Genomic DNA, 18,080 nt, shown 5'->3' on the forward strand with positions numbered 1-18,080 from the left:
CGGCCTCTGCCCTGCCATTGGACTGCGGGTACTGGGCGGATGATAGACGCACAGACACGCCCCATAACTTGAAAAATTCCCCCATTTCCTCACTTGCCAGATTGGTGCCACCGTCCGTGGAAATTTGCTCCGGGGCCCCCCATCTGGCGAAGTAGCGACGTAGCTGAGTCTTGATGTGGGAGGAGGAGGTTCCGTGGGGGAAGTGGGCCAGCTCCAGCCACCCTGTGAGCCTGTCTGCGTAGGCCATGTACGAGTGTCCGTCGTGCTGGAACATATCTGCAACCGTCATCTGGAAGGGATACTCTGGGGGCGGCGTGATAATGAGTTCCTCCGCGGCTTGAGATGGTGCGTGTACATCGCATTCTTCACACGAGGATCGGTGATACTGCAGGTCCCCCTCGAGTCCAGGCCAGTACACCGTCTGGCGCGCTCGTCGTTGCATCGAGTCCAGGCCTTGGTGCCCCGCGTGTAGGTTGGCAGCCACCTGCTGACGGAGAGGCTCCGGGATAACTAGGCGAACGTTGCCCTGTTCGAACGTATATGTCACCAAGTCTTGGATAACGGCCAGCCTCTCCCTGACACTGTAGAAGGGCCGAAGGCACGTAATTTCCTGGGACTTCCTATCGGCCCAGTCCCCGGCCAGGACCCTGGCCATGAGCAGCTGGTACACGGGGTCGATGACAGCGGCGTGCCTAACTCTCGCCTCGTCCACGACACAGCTGTCGTGCTCCACTGCTGCCACGACGGCGGCCGCCATGGTGTCGGTGAGGTCTTCGTCGAGGTCCATGTCGTAGGCGCTGGGATCGGCTTTTAAGGCGGGGTATCGGGACAGGAAGTCCGCCGCGCTGTTACGCTTCCCTGGCAGGTACTTGACCCTGAATCGGTACTGCAGAGTTCTCTCCTTCAGCCTGAAAAGGCGGGGCTTCGAGATTTCCGTAAGGGCACGATCCCCCAGTAACTTGGTTAACGGGCGGTGGTCCGTCACAACGGTGAGGTTGGGGCACCCCAGCAAAAACAGCCTCGCCTTCTGGAGACACCAGGCTACCGCAAGGGCCTCCCCTTCCACGGCAGCGTAGCCAGCTTCAGCGGCGGTGAGATGGCGGCTGCCGCATAGTGCCAGGCGCCACCCACCCGTGCAGCAAAAGGGCGTATAGGCGGAGCTGCATGAGCAGTACTGTTGCAGGATTACAAACCCTATGCCTTCTTTACTCCAGGCGGTGATCGCTGCTGTGGGCGGCTCCTGTCGTAGTAGGCCAGTCCGTCCTTCGCTAGTTGGCATATCATGTCTTGGGCGTGATGAAATTTGGTGCGGAGTGCCTCGTCCCAGTACACTGCCTTCCCAGTTGGTTTTTTGAGGAGCTCCCTGAACGGGTTCATGATAGGGGCTGTTGCGAGGGATGGCGCCAGCTGGTTGACAAATCCGTACCAAGCCCTTATGTCGGTGATAGAGGGCTGACGTGGCATCGGGAAGTTCTTGATGGCCGCCAAACGTTCCTCTGTTAGCTTGTAGGCCTCCCAGCCCAGGTTGAAGCCCACGAAGTCTACTTCCCTTCTGGCGAATTGGAATTTCTCCGGCTTAAGCGTGATACCCTTGGCTGCGCATGTTTCGAGAAAGTCGTAGGCATGCCAGAAGGCCCCTTCGATGTTGTCGTCGTAGAGTAAGGTGTCGTCCACGCACTTGTATTTCCTCTGGATGTCCTGGATGGCGTCGTCAAATCGTCTGGTATACGCATCGCCGGCAGAGCAGTGCCCCATTGGTGTACGACGGTAACGAAACCTTCCCCAGGGGGTAATGAATGTGGTTAGATCGCGACTTTCTTCGTCTAACTCCACCTGGTGGTATCCCCAGTACGCGTCCGCCACAGTCTTGAACGTGTGCTTAGGAACCCCGGACACCATGTCGAATGGGGCGGGGGTGTGATGTGTCTCCCGTAGGCAAGATGCGTTGAGGCGCTGATAGTCGACTGTACGGCATGGCTGTCCTGATTTCTTGGCGACGACCACCATACGGGCGCACCATTTGGTTGGCTGCCCAGCGGGTACCGGTTCTATAACGCCACGGGCAACATCTTCTTCGAGCTGGGCCTTCACTTCCTCTTCCCAGTGTTTCGGCACTGATGCTGGGGTATGGCATGCGTAAGGCGTAGTTCCTGGGAGCAGGTGGATACGGTGCGGTTTCCCCTGCATCACTGTCAGTGGCTTCCTGGCTGTGTTGAATGTTGTCGTAGCGAAATGTTGCAGGAGCCAGGCTTCCAACCTGGCCACATGTTCCTCCTGGGGCGGCATGGGTACCTCGGCAGGTCGGGGTGGTACCTGGGCGGCCCGCCTGGCTGTGCCATCGAACAGGCTCACGTGTGCCACCGCGGGGGAGGGATGGGGGAACTCCTTGGGTATCAGCGTTAAATCCTTGCAAGCGTCCAACGACAGGAAGAGGTGCTTTGCCGACTGCACGAAGTACACGTCCTGCTCCGTGGTGCGACCTTGCAGGGTGACGTGGCACACGGCAGATCCAAGGCACTTCAGGGGAAGGTTTGCCACATCCCGCAAACCAGCCCGGGGTGTAAGAGCTGCTGGGCGGACTTGGAGGTGCGATAGCAAGGAGGGCCCAGCCACACATACCTGTGCCCCAGTGTCCGCCACGGCGGTGACTGGCACTCGTACTCCTGTATCGTTGTGAACGACTGTCACCTCCACTACTGGGTGGCGGGCGAGGTTGGCGCCTGCAACAAGCACAGCGCTAGACGTAGCACTAGACACATCTGTCGGGGATCCTGCCGATTTTGCCTGTGACTTCCTGCAGCATCTGTAATAGTGGCCCTGCTTGTAGCACCCGTTGCATAAGACGGATTTAGCGGGGCATGAAGCTCTACCAGAGGCATGGCGCCCACTGCAGTTCCCGCAGGGAGGGGGTGGGGGACCCCTGCCTGTGCCAGCGACGGTTGCACTCGGATGATCTGTCTCGGGTGTTTCGCTGCCAGCTGCACAAGCAGATTCCCTCCAGTTGCATTGACGTGCAGCGGCGTCGACGCGGGCCGCCTCGTAGGCACAGCACTTGGCCCTAAGGGCACTAACACTATTGATGTCATTGCTACACTGGTATACATGGCGACGCATAGCCTCATCGCTTAGGCCCACCATTAACTTGGGTAATAACATATATTCAGCCAGATTACACTGACACTAAGGGCACTGGAAATTGCAATCGGTGGCCTTCTGAGAACACTTTAAAAAGTAATCACTGACACTTTCTCCTGGGCCTTGTACCGCGTTAAAAAACTCTGACCATAACACAGCACGGTTTGTAGAACGCAACACAATATCGCGAATAAAGTCCATGGCTTCTGTAGCGGTGAGGTTGCTCCATTCCTGTGATGTGAATCTGGCGTCCAGCGCCCGTTGCAGAGGGGGTGTGCAGTATAGCCTGATGTGGTGGACGACCTCGTGGGGCGGTAGTCTGCACAGTTCGATCCAGCATTCCATCGACCTCCTCCAGGACCTGAATGCGGCGGGCTTCAGCTCAATTTCGCACTTCTCCGGGGCTGCAGGCGTGGGGACACGAGGTGCAGGGGTAGCATGTGTCGTAAGCCGGTCACGGAGAACGTTGATCATATGTTGCTGTGCCGCCATGGCTTGCCTGGCTTCTTGCAGGGCAGGGACAAGCCCACGGGGGACGACGGGGCGTGCGGCCCTTGGGGTGGACTGCATTGAGCGGCGCTGGAAGGGCATGGTGAGGGTCACGTTGGTCCTTGTTGGTCACTGCGCCATATTGGATGTCAAGGTAGGACAAGAGACACACGATGGTGGAGACATGTAGTTTAATGCGTCCTCAGATACAGACTGACTCGGTTGCTCTCTGCAACCGGCACCGTGCCACTCACTTGGCGCCTGCTCGCCATGGGAAAACATATCTTATTGCAGGTACTCCATCAGTAACTAACTGGGTCATTGAATTTAAAATAGAAAATCTTCACTGAACAGTCTGATAGTTCTGTAAATCATACTGATAAATGAATGTAATGAGGATGGTAATACGACATCTAATCTAAAAACAGGTTGATCAAATATTCTTCAAACTAGTCAAGTTATACAAAGCAATAATTACACTAATAAAAGTAATGCAATGTCTGATATAATATCCGGTCGATCGAGCATTCTACAACATTGGACATAGACATGTTAATCTTGAGATGAAAAATCATAGTCTTCATGCCATTTGGGCGTTTTGACAGTCCTGGATGGCCGGCCCACGGCGAGACCAATTGGTGGGATGGGATTTGCTAGTCGGGGTGGAGCGGCTGGCGTTGAAGGTCTGACACGACTTGGTGTTGCTGGTGGGGGTAGTGGAGTTTAGTCGTTCGGCGTTGTGTATAAGCTGGTGAGTGTGGTTGGCTGGCTTTACAGGCGTGAGTGGGGGAGGTTGATCAACTGATGTTGGGTAATGTCGGTCAGCCAGCAGTTGTGGTTGGTCAGCAGGCGGGTCCGGCAGTGTTGGTACGTGTCGGTTAGTCTCCTTCAGCTTGGTCGGGGCCACGCTTGCGGGTGGTTGAAGGGGTATGCCACCACAGGTTATGTTTTGCGGCTCTGTCGGGGTCGTGACTGGTGGGAACTTTCTCAGGAATTTCCGGTTGCGCAGCGATACTCGGCCCGAACCATCAACCTTTACCACGTACTGGTCGTACTGCCTTACTTCGACGACTGTCCCGGTCCTGTCCCATTTGGTGGGATGTGGGCCGGTTTGATTTTGGATGCGAACATAGTCACCAACCCGTAGGGGTGGCAGACGGTGAGTGTGCTGTGACCAAGTGTCCATCATGCGAACATGGCGCTTGTGTAGTGCTTCTTCCCTGGATGTCAGGGTTTCGTGCCATGTGGTGTGGGGGTTGTACTTCCCAGGAAGGATAGGGATGAGATCACGGATCGGGTGATCGAAGACGCACATGGCTGGGGAGATCCTGGTGACTGGGTCTGGAGTGTTCCTGTACTGGAGGACTGCTTTCTGAACGGCATTTGTGTCCAGGTCTCCATTTGTCCCCGTGGTGTTAGTAATCAGGCGCTTCATCGTTTTCACTCCGATTTCCGCTCTGCAATTGCTGTGTGGAAATGCTACTGACGACAGTCGGCGGTGGACACCCCAGTCTCTCTAGAACCCACGTGTTTCGGTTGCCATGAATTCTGGCCCACCATCGCTGGCAAGTTCCTCAGGAATTCTGTACGTGACGAATGCATGGCTCAGGTTGTTAATTAGTCCTTTGGCACCACTGGTAGACTTTGATATAAGTGGCCAGTTTGAGTATCGGTCCACAATTACCAGGTAGTGGGCGCCCTTGTGAGTGAAGTAGTCGGCACACATCGACTGGAATGGGTAAACAGGCAAGATGGGTGGGGTAGGGGGGGGCGGATGGTTGGGAGGGGGCCATGCGGTGGCAATCCTCACAGTTATCTCTAGTCACCTGTATGTCTGCGGTAATGCCTGGCCAGTACACTGATGCCTCTGCACGAGCAGTCATCATGAAAATGCCCTGATGTGCTGAATGTAATGCGGATAGGACACCCTGGTGCGAGCACGTGGGGACAATAACACGATCTTTGAACAATGTGACACCGTCGAAGGTGGTGAGCTCGTTCCGTAGGTGGTAGTACGCACGGTGTGGCATGTCATCTTTTGACGTCGGTAACCCATGTTCGATGAGCTCTGTGAGCGCGTGAAGGGCGGGATCGCTTGTTGTAGATTCCCGTACATGGTCCCAGGTGACCGCTGGAAGGGAATCTAGGGCTGTGAGGTATGCGGGCTCTTCAATCGTGCATGCGGCGTCAATGACCTCAGAAGTCAGGATGCCTGAAAACTTTAAATCAATCAATCAATCAATCAATCGTGCATGTGTCACAGTCCCTCATGCGTATGCCAGAAAGGATATCGTGGTGGACCGACGGTATGGAGTGGTCGCAGACTGATGCATTGTCGTCAGGGAGATACAGTTTTTCTGGGTTGGTGTCGCCTCTTGGATGACGTGAAATGGCGTCAGCTGCTTTGTTGCGCCTTCCTGGCACGTATACGATGCGGAAGCGGTAGCGCAGTGTCTTCTCCTTTAGGTTGCGCAGGCGGAGATTCGGGATGTCATCCAGGGATCGGTTCCCCAACACCTTTAATAGTGGCTTGTGATCTACCCCAATGACCAGGTTTGAGCAGCCGAGGACAAAGTAGCGTGATTTGTCAAGGGCATTGGCTACCGCCAGGGCTTCCCTCTCTATCGCGGCTTACCTAGATTCGGCTGGGTGAGTGAAACGACTCCCGACTAGGGTCACCTTCCAACCGTCGCGGCAGCAGAATGGCTTGTCTGTTGGGCATTGGCAATGTTTTTGGTACAGCCAGAACCCGATACCTTCTTTAGACCAATCGGTTGCAAGGCATGTCGACTTGGTTTTGTCAAAGATGCGCACCCCATTGGTAATTTCATCCACAATGGCCTCTTTAGATGCTTGGTATGCGCTTTCAAGATCGTTGGTCCACATAAATGCCTTGTCGGGTTTCAGTAGCTCGCGGAATGGGAGCATGCGCTCAGCCATACTGAAAGCATAAGACACTTGGTTTACTAGGCCAAACCACGATCGAGCGTCGGTAATGTTCTTCGGGCGTGGGAAGTCTGATATTGCCTGCAGGTATTTCGCACAAGGGCGCACACTGTCCATTGAGATGGTGAAGCCGGCGAATTCTACCTCGCGACAGCCAAACAAAAATTTGTCGGGATTGAGGGTGATGCCGTTTCTCCCGCAGAAGTCGAGCAAGGTGGCTGCCTGGTAGAAGCTTTCCTCAATAGTGTCGACCCACAGTAATGTGTCATCAACGCATTTCGTCATGTCACGGACGTCGGATACTATCTCATCATATTGCCTTGAGTAGCCATCGCCTGACGCGGCATAGCCTTGTGGGGCGACACAGTATCGATATCTGCCCCAGGGTATGATAAAGGTGGTCATGTGGCGGTCATCCTTGTGCAGTGGTACACTGTGGTATCCATTCCAGACACAATGGGCCTGATGAAAGGGCGATTGGGTGTGGTGTGTTTCGCGAGTGGCATGAGCATTTAGAGCCTGAAGGTCTACCGTCCTTCTAGGCTTGCCCGTCTTCTTGGCGCAGACTACCATTCTATGGCACCATGTCACCGGCTCTCCTACGGGCACTGGCTCGATAACTCCCATTTTGACGTCTTGGTCCACATATGCACCTCCTGACGTATTTGTATGTGTTTGCTTGGGCCTTCACGCGGGGATGAAATGCCCGTATCAGTTCCTCGCGGCCCTGTCGCATGTTTGAGAGAGCGGCCCGCGCCACCATTGCGTTCTCTCTGCGCACCGCGAGGGCTTTTATCGCACTGAGCACCGCATCCTCCAATTCGCCTACCAGGCTCCTCCCCGCGGCGCTGGTGATGTCCTTGCGTAGGCTCTCCTCACAACATTCAAGGAGCTGTATCACAACATCATCGCCTTCGAGCCCGGTTCCCTTGCGGTATTCGCCCCAGCGAGTTAGGAAATAGTCCCACTCCCCACTCATGCTGGCCGCTGATATCGTTGGGCGCTTGAGTTTTTCAACCTTGGTGCTTGGCGGGTGGTATTGAGCTACTGGGCCCTGGGCATGAGTCGTTGTGTGTGCGTTCAGGAGCGCTGCGGTAATGATGGGCTCTGTGGATGCCTCAGTACGATATGTGCATCCAGGCACTGGGCAACCAATGCTTTGTGCAGCCATTTTGCTGCTTATCACTGTGAATTACCTACTAGGGAATTACTGACAGAGTGGATCAATTTAATCACTGTAAACCATTTGGGTACTACTGACCTTTTGAGTCCTTTTAGCTGTATTCACATTCTCCACAGGTTTGCGGGTTTGTTCATATCGTCGCGTAGGGACACACAATCAGGTAGATCTAGTAACAGATTTAACTTTAATACACAGCAACACTGTTCTTGACAATTCCCGGTTCCATTAGATTCAATTCCGTTCACTTTTGTTATGGCCACGTTTTGTTTACCCTCGGCTGGCACTAGTCCCCACATTATCACTCAGCTCGTCGCATCACTTACAATAATGTCATTTAACAATGACTTCTCCCTCGGATCGTTTGTACATAAATGGGAATGATTTCCATTTATATTTGGCATATAAACAATGTACAGACGAGCTACAAGGCGTTCGTAAGTCATGGTTCTCTAATTGGAAGGAGAAAGGATTAATGAGGTAGAATCATTTAAGTATTTAGGAAATCTGATCTCCAATATCAATGGAATGGACCGAATGAGTATTGTTTAAGTAAAAGGTATTATTATTATTATTATTATTATTATTATTATTATTATTATTATTATTATTATTATTATTATTATTATTATTATTATTATTATTATTATTATTATTATTATTATTAACTGAGCTACAACCATAGTTGGAAACGTAAGATGCGATAAGCTCAATTAAGGAAATAAGGAAATAAATAAACTATATGCGAAGTAAGGAATAACTAAAATAAGATATTTTAACAGTAACAACATTAAAACATCTGTAATATATAAACTATAAAAAGAGACGTGTCAGCCTGTTCAACATAAAAATATTTGCTGAAAGTTTGAACTTTTGAAGTTTATACCGATTCAACTACCCGATTAGGAATCACTCCACAACTTGGTTACACCTCGAATAAAATTTCTATAATACTTGCAGTATTGAGCCTCATGATAGAGAAGGCATGACTATTAGAATTAACTGCACACCTAGTATTGCGAACAGGATGGTACTGTCCGGGAAGATCTGAATGTAAAGGATGGTCAGAATTATGAAAAGTCTTATGCAACACGCATAAAGAACCAATTGAACAACGGGGCCAGAGATTAAAATCTAGATTAGGAATAAGAAATTTTATAGACCGTAAGTTCCTGCCCAACAATTCAAGATGAGAATCGGCAGCTGGAGACCAGACAGTAGAACAATACTTGAAATAAAGTAGAATGAAAGAATCAAAACATTTCAGAATAGATTGATTACCGAAAATCTTACAAGACTTTCTCAATACGCCATTTTTGTGGGCAATTGAAGAAGAGACAGACGACCAAAATGTGTTTCTCACAAGTAAACTTGCTTTCAAGAATCACGCCTAAAATTAAGAAAAAAAAAAGTCATAGGGTTAAAGAAAAATGATCAATGCTCAGATCCGGATGTTGAGGAGCTACTGTCCTCGACCTACCTGCAATCATACTTTGAGTTTTGTTAGGATTCATCTTCATGCCCCGTAATGTGCACCATGCACTAATTTAGCTAGATATCTATTAAGGGATTCAGCAACCCCAGATCTACATTCAAGAGATGGAACTGATGCAAAGTGAGTAGCATCATCATCTGCATATGCAACGAATTTGTTGTCTAGGCCAAAACACATTTCATGGGTATAGAGTATGAAAAGTAATTGGCTAAGTACACTACCCCAAGGAACACCACATTATTCAAGATATTACATTCCTTTACTCAATATGATCACCATCAACAACAACTCTTTACAATCTATTATTTATAAATTCAACAATGATACTAAGAAAAGACCCACCCACTATCAACCGTTTAAGATTTAAAATATGGGCATCATGATTAACACGGCCAAAAGCAGCACTAAAATCAAGGCCAATGATACGAACTTCCTGACCATAATCAAGGGATTTCTGTACAGCATTGGAGATTGTTAGAAAGGCATCACATGCTAAAAAGACTTTACGAAAACCAAATTGCAAACTAGGGAACAGATGATTACCTTCAACAAACCTAAAAGACGTTTTGATAAAATACGTTCAAAAACTTTAGATGATATGGGAGTTGTGGAAATTGGGCAGTAATCAGCTGGACTTGAGCTACCACAAACGCATTTACAAAATGGAGCAGGGTAACATTACCAATTCTCCAATACGTACTAAAAGAACATCTTGCTAACTTGTGCAAAATAACTTAATCCTTATGTGGTGGAGGGAAAATATAATTCATTCTATTCGATGAAGGATCTAACAACAGGCTAACGTTTAAATTTTGTCAACTACATTTATTAGTTTCAATGTTAAATTTTATATCATATTTACAAGGAGAGTGCGTATATTGACTCCAATAATTGAGCCAGATCTCCTAATAAAAAATAGAAGAAGAAATGTGTAAATGTTGGCTATCGATAATTGAAGGCCAAGCAACTGCTGCAGTTTGGAAGAACTAAAGAAATCTGCGGTGTTAGTAATTAGACAAAAAAAAAAAAAAAAGTAATTGGTTTGGTTAGAAATAGAAGGATAGAAACAGTTGAGGAATATAAATACTTAGGAGAATGGTAGTTAGAAAAAGAAAACTATAGTCTCAGCATAAACAAAAGGGAAGCAAAAATAGAATACATGGTACAAGAAGTTAGGAAGTATGGAGACGGTAACAGAGTAGGAGATTTGGCAGTATGAGGCAGTAGTAGTGCCTACAATGTTTGCAAATATTGAGCCATGTGGTGTAATAAAAGAAAACTAAATGAAAGAACTAGAGAGTATAGAGTACAAAATTATGAAAGGAATATTTGAATAGGTTGCTACCACACCTTACTTGGGGCTAATAGCTAAATTAGGAATATGGCCACTTGGAAATGAAAAGATGATGCTATATCATGATATTATAACACCAGATGACAAACGGCTAGTTAAGGAGGTAGTGGAAGATCAAATAAGAGAACTATATGTGGAATGTTGGGGAAAAAAGTATCATAGAAATATGCAATAAATATGATACTAAAATAGAAGAAGTAAGAAATTTTAAAAAGAAAGAACTCAAAAAAGAAATAAAAAGTAAAGTGGCAAATTAAATTAAAAGAAAAGAAAAAGAAAGCAGAGATGACCAAACACGTTTGTGAATAGTAATGATAGAAGAGATTACATAGGAGAACTTGACACCAATGAGGCCGTAAGGGTTATGAAAACAATGTTAAATATGCTAGAATTAAAAGAAAATTATAGAAACAGGAATGATAAGGAACAGAGGATACTGGTGGGCATATGTTTAACTGTAACGAGTTAAGAAAATTTAGAAATAGGGAATCTAGAAACGCTAACCAAAGATGTCTGGTATATTGGAAAGATCCTAGAAGTTAGAAGTAAAAGTATGCAAGCTGTGCTGTCTGTGTAGGAGGAAGTTAATGATAATGAATTTTCTGCAGATTACAGCGCTTTGCACCCACTACTCTTCATCTAGTAGTGTGCCCACAATCACAGTGTCGTGTAGAGAGCAACGAGGAACCTGGACCCGCAATCACGACGATGTTATGGAGAGAGCAACGAGGAAGCAAAGAACCTGGAAACCAACTTAACGAAGTCTGGAGGCCTGGACCGAATTCTGTTGGAACTTAAACTATTGGAATTGTAAAATAGTTCATTTAACAGTTTTGGGTATGAATATTTATATTAAATTCTGCCGATTTATACTATAGTTAGGCTACTTTGCAACAGTAAATAAAGCTTATTGGTAGTAGAATTTGAGCCCAAAAGCATACAATAACAAATTAATCTATTTTAAGCTGCGTAGCTCGTCTGAGACTTAAAGTAGATAATTTAGTTATGGCTTTTGTAATCGATTGATTATGAAAAATACTATCGTACATGCATGAAATATTAATTTTTCCCAAGTTTGTAGCAGTCTATTGATATCATATAATTTAGTAGTTGGGTTAGGGTGGTCTAAGAGGGGTAATTAGGAAAGACCATGCTAAAGTGGGATAGGTGAGGTTAGGTTAGAAGGATTTTACTTAATTCTTTTGGAGCCTTTGTATGTCAGCGGCTAGTTTCTCCCGTGTGAATTAAAAATGGACAACTAACCTAAACTTTCCCCCCTAACCTAACTTACAAGCAGAGTCCTTACCTACTTACCTAACTGGGGGGGGGTGGGGGTTGATACCCCCTGCGACCCCCCTTACATTATCGTACTCTAAGTTAGCCTTAATAATACATACAGGCGGCCGCTATCATACATACACCTCATTCTTTTTGTAATTCAAATTCTTAAAAAATTTCCATAACTTTTGGTGGTTATTAATAATAATTACTTTTTGTCAAGCTGTTACTGAGGAGATAAGAATGCTACAACCTCAATGGTCCCTATAAGGAAAGCAGCTCCATGCAGAAATTAAACTTAGAATTATAAAATAATAAATGAGGGATTGCTAAAAATAAGATACTGTACATATAAATTAGTATCCTATTGCCGTCTTTTAATACATCTGCTTAGGTACTTCAGTATTTTTGTTGATTGGTGTGTAAGCAAGCCACAACTCACATAGAAAATGATACTGTGTCTGTTGTCACCCGGACTTACTTAAGCGTATTTTTGCGGATGTTGGTCCCGCGATAGATCATGAACACTGACTAGTCTTTGTTTGGACAGATTTCACTTTGCTCGCAATCCAATGTTATCTGTCTTTTCTGCTCAGGCAAGGGGTACATTAACTGTGGGTGAGAATTTTTGGCTTACAAAAATTCAGTGACCCAACTACCTAAACAGTACCTGATATTTTTATTTATGCAATATGTTCTGTCCAATTTTTTTTTCGAAATCAACTTTGTCTAACGACCGGTTAAGTAAGGACATGGTGATTTAAGTCATGGGGGCAGCATTTATCTTTGTATAACGCCTTACCTAATCTGACCTTCTTCTTCTTCTTCTTCTTCTTCTTCTTCTTCTTCTTCTTCTTCTTCTTCTTCTTCTTTTCCATACTAGCTGAGCTAGAACCCTAGCTGGAAAAGCAGGCTGCTATAATCTCAAGGGCACCAACAGGTAAAATAGACCAGTGAGAAAAGGAAATAAGGAAACCGATAGAATAGTGTACCCTCAAACAAGAGAACTCTGACCTAAGATGATGAAAGACCATGGCATAGAGGTTATGGTACTACCCAAAACTATTATTATTATTATTTTTTAAATATTTAACTTAGCCGGTGGATATACATATAGCTAACATCTCCGACGGTCCGGCAGCCGATTCAAAACTCGCGGGCGATCAAGGGGTTGGGTTGCTGGGTGTACACTAGCGCCACCACTCGCCAGGATACCATCACTATTCCAAAGCTCTTAAGTTCTTCTCTGCCGAGTCTGGTGTAAACATTGATTCCTTGCTCGCGCTAACCTCAAGTTTTCTACAATTGGTGAAGTACTTGTTTATGGTTTATGGCTTTCGCTGTGTTGGTTATTCTTTCGATTGTTCTTGAACCCTTTTTTGATTTGACTGTTTCTGAACCTTGCTTTGTTTTTTATCTCTCTTTGAACTTTCCAATATGGCTGACCCTTCCCCTGTATATAGAAAATGTGCTAAAGACTGTAACAGGCGCCATCCAAAGGCTTCCATCGATCCCCACTCTATTTGTATTAATTGTAGGGGTAAAATTTGTCAATTAGGGGATCAATGCGATGAATGTGTCATTTTGTCAGAATATGAGTGGTTAGAGTATGAAAAATATACTTGTAAACTTGAGAGAGATAGGGTAAGAAGAAGCTCTTCTCGTTCTCAAGAATTTTCCTCTTCCCATGTCCCTGAACCTTTTCCTCCCCATGTAGTAGTAGTTTCAGAACCCCCTACTAGCACTAACGAACCTTCACTTAAAGACATGATGAAGGCTATTCATGCTCTTGGTGCAAAGGTCGAATCGCTGGCTACGGATAGAAACCAGCTTATGTCCGATGTGAAGTTTTTAAAACGTGAAAGTGTTAGTGCGAAAAGTGTTAAAAATGTGTTCAGTGTTGTGGAGGGTTCGTCTGTTCGTACTTGCCGCTCACCCAGTCCGAGACCTCTTTCAAGCTCCCAACCCCTGGGAGAAGGAATGTCACAAGACCAAAGGGAGTGATAGGTATTAAACCACGAACAGACGTTCCCTCACGAGTTGCAGATGTTGCTCCTCACGATCGTCCTTATTATAAGAGAGACGAGACTAAGTTCTCCTCGTCCTCCGATGACGTTCATGTTAGTAAGAAATCCTGGCGTCAGGTTTCACGACCTCTTTAGAGGAAATTGGTTCCTTCAGAACAAAGCCAACGTCCTGGCTGCAGTCACTGGAGCAGCCCGGAACGTATACCTTCATCAGAGGAAGGTTCGCCTGCTAAACGCTCTTTTTTAACGTCATATTGTTCCGTAACCGAAATACAAACCACGCTATTTACATTGGGTTTACCTTTTAGCGTAGCTGAAATGGCGAGCCATTAGAATTTAACGAGGGTGTATTACCCCCGCGCTAGTTAGCGGGGGGGTAGGCGAGTGGTAGCTAGCTACCCCTCCCCCCCTCACACACCGGTGAATGCTTCACTTTCACTTTTGTCTCGGACATGGATAGACGTCTCTGTCTTTGTCCTCGCTTGGCAGCCATTGTTTGTTTTGTCTTTACTTAATCACTTACTTTTCTTTTACTCAATATATATGTAAACATTTTCTCATGTTTATGTATATATTTGAGTATAGAAATCAGTAAGTTTCCTTTTCAGAGTTTGTGCTTGTGTGTGTAGTGTACGATATCTCCGTGGAGCCCTCGGCAGTTAGGCCACCATGGTGTAATTTCATGGGTCGCGATCGAGTTTGACTTCGGTCTTTCTCTCTCTCTCTCTTGAGGTCGTTCACCCTTTTACTACGTTACTACGCCTTTTGTAGCTTCCTTCCCGTGTGGGGGGGTTGCTACGCCGTACGTTTTGTCTCAATTAGTTTATGAATCTAATTGTATTTGTTGTTTTTTCAGCTTTGTAGAACGATTCCTTTCGGGGTTTTCGTTCTTTCTTTAGTGTTCATTCATTTTTAAATTACATAATTACATAGTTACATAATTATAATTGTTATTTTTCAATATTAAACTTACCCGATAATCATGTAGCTGTCAACTCCGTTGCCCGACAGAATTCTATGGAGGGATACGCCAGCTATCACAATACTAGAAGGGGGTGTACTTACCAGCGCCACCTGTGGCCAGGTACTCAAGTACTTCTTGTTGACACCTCCTCAATTATTCCTCTGTCGTGCTTCCGGCAAGACGTTCTGGGATACGCTTATGATCTTCGAGTTTGTTCACGGCTAATTGGTGAAGTATTCTCTCAGATTTCGGCTGTCGCATTACTGGAAACCTTCTTATATTAGCTAGATAGCTTTTATATAGTCCTGATTAACGGTTAACGATCTTTTGCTTGATTTTGGAAACCCCTTTGGCTAACTCTTTGGATTCAAGATGTCTGACATTTCGCAAGCCCCCTCCCATAGACGATGTAGGTCTTGCAATAGGCGTATTCCAAAGGCCTCGGTAGATCCTCACACCGCTTGTTCTGACTGTAGGGACAGGCCCTGTCAGTTAGAAAATCGATGTGAGGAATGCGCCGGACTTTCGGAACTGGAATTTGTCCGTCTTTTAAAATATTCATCTAAGTTAGAGAGAGGTAGAGTTAGGAGGAGTTCTTCTCACTCTTCAATGTTTTCCTCACCTCATGATCCCCTACCTTTTCCTACCCCTGTAGTGGCTACCCCCGAACCTACTGTTTGCCCTCCGCCTGATATGTCTGTTGTTTTGCGTGCTATTCAGGCCTTAGGCGATAAAGTAGAGTCAGTGGTAATTGACCATAAGTCTCTGATGGCCGAAGTTAAGGAACTTAAGGTCAAGAGTGCAGTGGGTGGAGTTAGTGCCAGTGCTGTGACGAGTGCTAGTGTCAGTGCAGTGCCAAGTGCTAGTGTCAGTGCCAGTGTGGTGCGTGAGGATTCTTCTGTGCGAGCCAGTCGTCCTCCCAGTCCGGGACCTCTTGCAAGCTCCCATGCCCAGGGGAGAAGCAATGTCGAAGGGCATAAGGGTTCGGCAGGCCTTGTTAGGCGCACAGAAGTTTCCTCGGTGGTTGCGGGCGTGTCTTCCAAAGACCGTCACTCCCACCCGCAGACGATTGAGCCCATCTTTTTCTCGTCCGCTGATCATCTGTCAGGGAAGAAACGTTGGTCTCAGGTCTCGAGACCACTTAAACGCAGAGTCCAGTCCACGAGTGCTCAACCAGGTTGCAGTCATTGGCTCAGCTCTGACTCGCCGCAGTCATCTGTCGACTGCACTCCGCCCAAGAGGAGTAAGGTTCTGCCACAACAGAGCTCGACTGTCGACCCTAAGTGGACTCTACTACAGTCCATGCAAGCACAGCTTTCGGACTTGATGCGTGAGTGTCGGGCTGAGAGTGTTGCTTCTCCGCCTCCGCCTACACTCCCTCCGCCTGCGCTCGCTCCGCCTGCGCTCGCTCCGCCTGCGCTTGCTCCGCCTGATCGTAGTACCACCTGCCAGGCGTACGATGTTGAGCCACGGTCTGAGTTTGCTGTTCCCAGTGGTGTTCAGCCTCCGCCTTCTTTAAGGCAACCTTTGCTATGGGATCAGGAGGATTATACCTCTCTTCCTCCGCCTCCCTTTGCTGCTCCACCAGTGGGGCAACTCTTGGCTGAGGTACAACAACCTCTCCCGTCCATGAGTCAGTCTCCTCAGCTCTCGCTGCAGCGAGCTCAACCATCCACAAGGCAAGCTCCACTACACCTTGGCCTTGCGCCTCAGGAGCCTCAGCTTGCGAGACATTTACCTTGTTCTGCGCAGCCTCAACCTCATCACGCTCCGCTCACACCACAGGAACAGGAACTTGCTGCTCCGCTTCCACCAACCGCTCAGCAAGCGCAATCCTTGGGTTCAACCGCTCATGCTAGGAGTCAGCCTCCTCCACCCATGCGCCTTCCTTCTGCTTCGTCTGCTATTCAGCCTTTGCAGTCTGAGCCTCAGGTTCTCCCTCAACAGTTACTTGTAGAGGAAACCACTACTATTGTTCCTACTCGTTCTGACTCTGCTGTTCAGCATTCTTGTCCCTATACCTTCGCTACACTCTGGTGATGAGGCGTCTGATGATGAGGAGGCACACCTGGATCCCTCATCAGACTTGGATGAATCCAAGCCTTCTCCACAGTCTATTGACTTTCGTAAGGTCTTGGTTCTGCTTAGGGAGGTTTACCCAGACCACTTTGTCTCTGCTATTCCCCGCTCTCCGCCATCTGAGTTTTCGCTGGGCATACAACAAGCTAAGTCCTCCTATACTAAGCTAGTCCTAGCAAGGTCCTCTAAGAGAGCATTAAGGATCTTAGGGGAGTGGCTGCAGTCTAAGCAACACCTAGGCAAGACTTCTTTCATGTTCCCGCCGACCAAGCTCACTTCGAAAGCGAGCGTTTGGTATGCCACAGGAGAAGCACCAGGCTTGGGAGTACCTGCCTCTGCCCAGGCTGACTTCTCAAGTCTGGTGGACTCGCCTCGGAGAACTGCAATGAGGCGCTCTAAGGTTTGCTGGACCTTCTCAGACCTTGATCACTTACTGAAAGGACTGTTTAGAGCATTTGAGATGTTCAACTTTCTTGACTGGTGCCTGGGGGCCCTCAGCAAGAAGACCTCTCCTGCGGACAAGGATTCTGCCATGCTATTAATGTCCTGCATGGATAAGGCCATTAGGGATGGATCTGGTGAGCTTGCGTCGATGTTTGTATCAGGGGTTTTTGAAGAAAAGGGAACAGCTGTGTACCTTCCTTTCCTCCAGCATTACACCTTGCCAAAGGTCACAACTCCTTTTTGCTCCGCTCTCGAAGTTCCTCTTCCCTGAAGAGCTGGTTAAGGACTTGTCTGCTGCCCTGATACAAAAGGACACACACGATCTTGTAGCCTCATCGGCTCGTAAGTCTAAGGTTACTACCTCAGTCCCCAAGACTTATCGCTCACCAGTGGCTGATACCCCTGCGACGAGGTTCATACCGCCCTTTCGTGGTAGAGCCCCCAGCCGAGGAAGCTCCCGTCCAGACTCTTTCAGGAGCAAGTCCAGGAAAGGCTCCAGGACATCTAAAGGTAAACACTGACTCTCCGCATCTCCAGACAGCAGTAGGAGCCAGGCTCAAGATCTTCTGGCGAGCCTGGGAGAAGAGAGGTGCAGACGCCCAGTCTGTCAGTTGGCTGAGGAACGGTTACAGGATTCCATTCTGCCTCAAACCACCTCTGACCACATCACCCATCAACCTCTCTCCCAA

General features: G+C 47.6%; 1 protein-coding gene across 2 annotated transcripts in view; it reads left to right on the forward strand.

The window, feature by feature from the left end:
- Window positions 1–11,281: 11,281 nt before the first annotated feature.
- The window catches only part of LOC137614701 (asparagine synthetase domain-containing protein 1), a 94,953-nt gene continuing 88,154 nt past the window's right edge, over window positions 11,282–18,080 (forward strand). Inside the window, exon 1 of one of the 2 annotated variants that reach the window (XM_068344388.1) lies at window positions 11,282–11,436. The gene's annotated coding sequence lies outside the window, so the exon portion shown is untranslated. The remainder of the gene's footprint in view (window positions 11,437–18,080) is intronic. The other variant, XM_068344389.1, reaches the window with a different exon arrangement.

The sequence above is a fragment of the Palaemon carinicauda genome, chromosome 21, assembly GCF_036898095.1.
Source record: "Palaemon carinicauda isolate YSFRI2023 chromosome 21, ASM3689809v2, whole genome shotgun sequence".
Taxonomy (NCBI): Eukaryota; Metazoa; Arthropoda; class Malacostraca; order Decapoda; family Palaemonidae; genus Palaemon; species Palaemon carinicauda.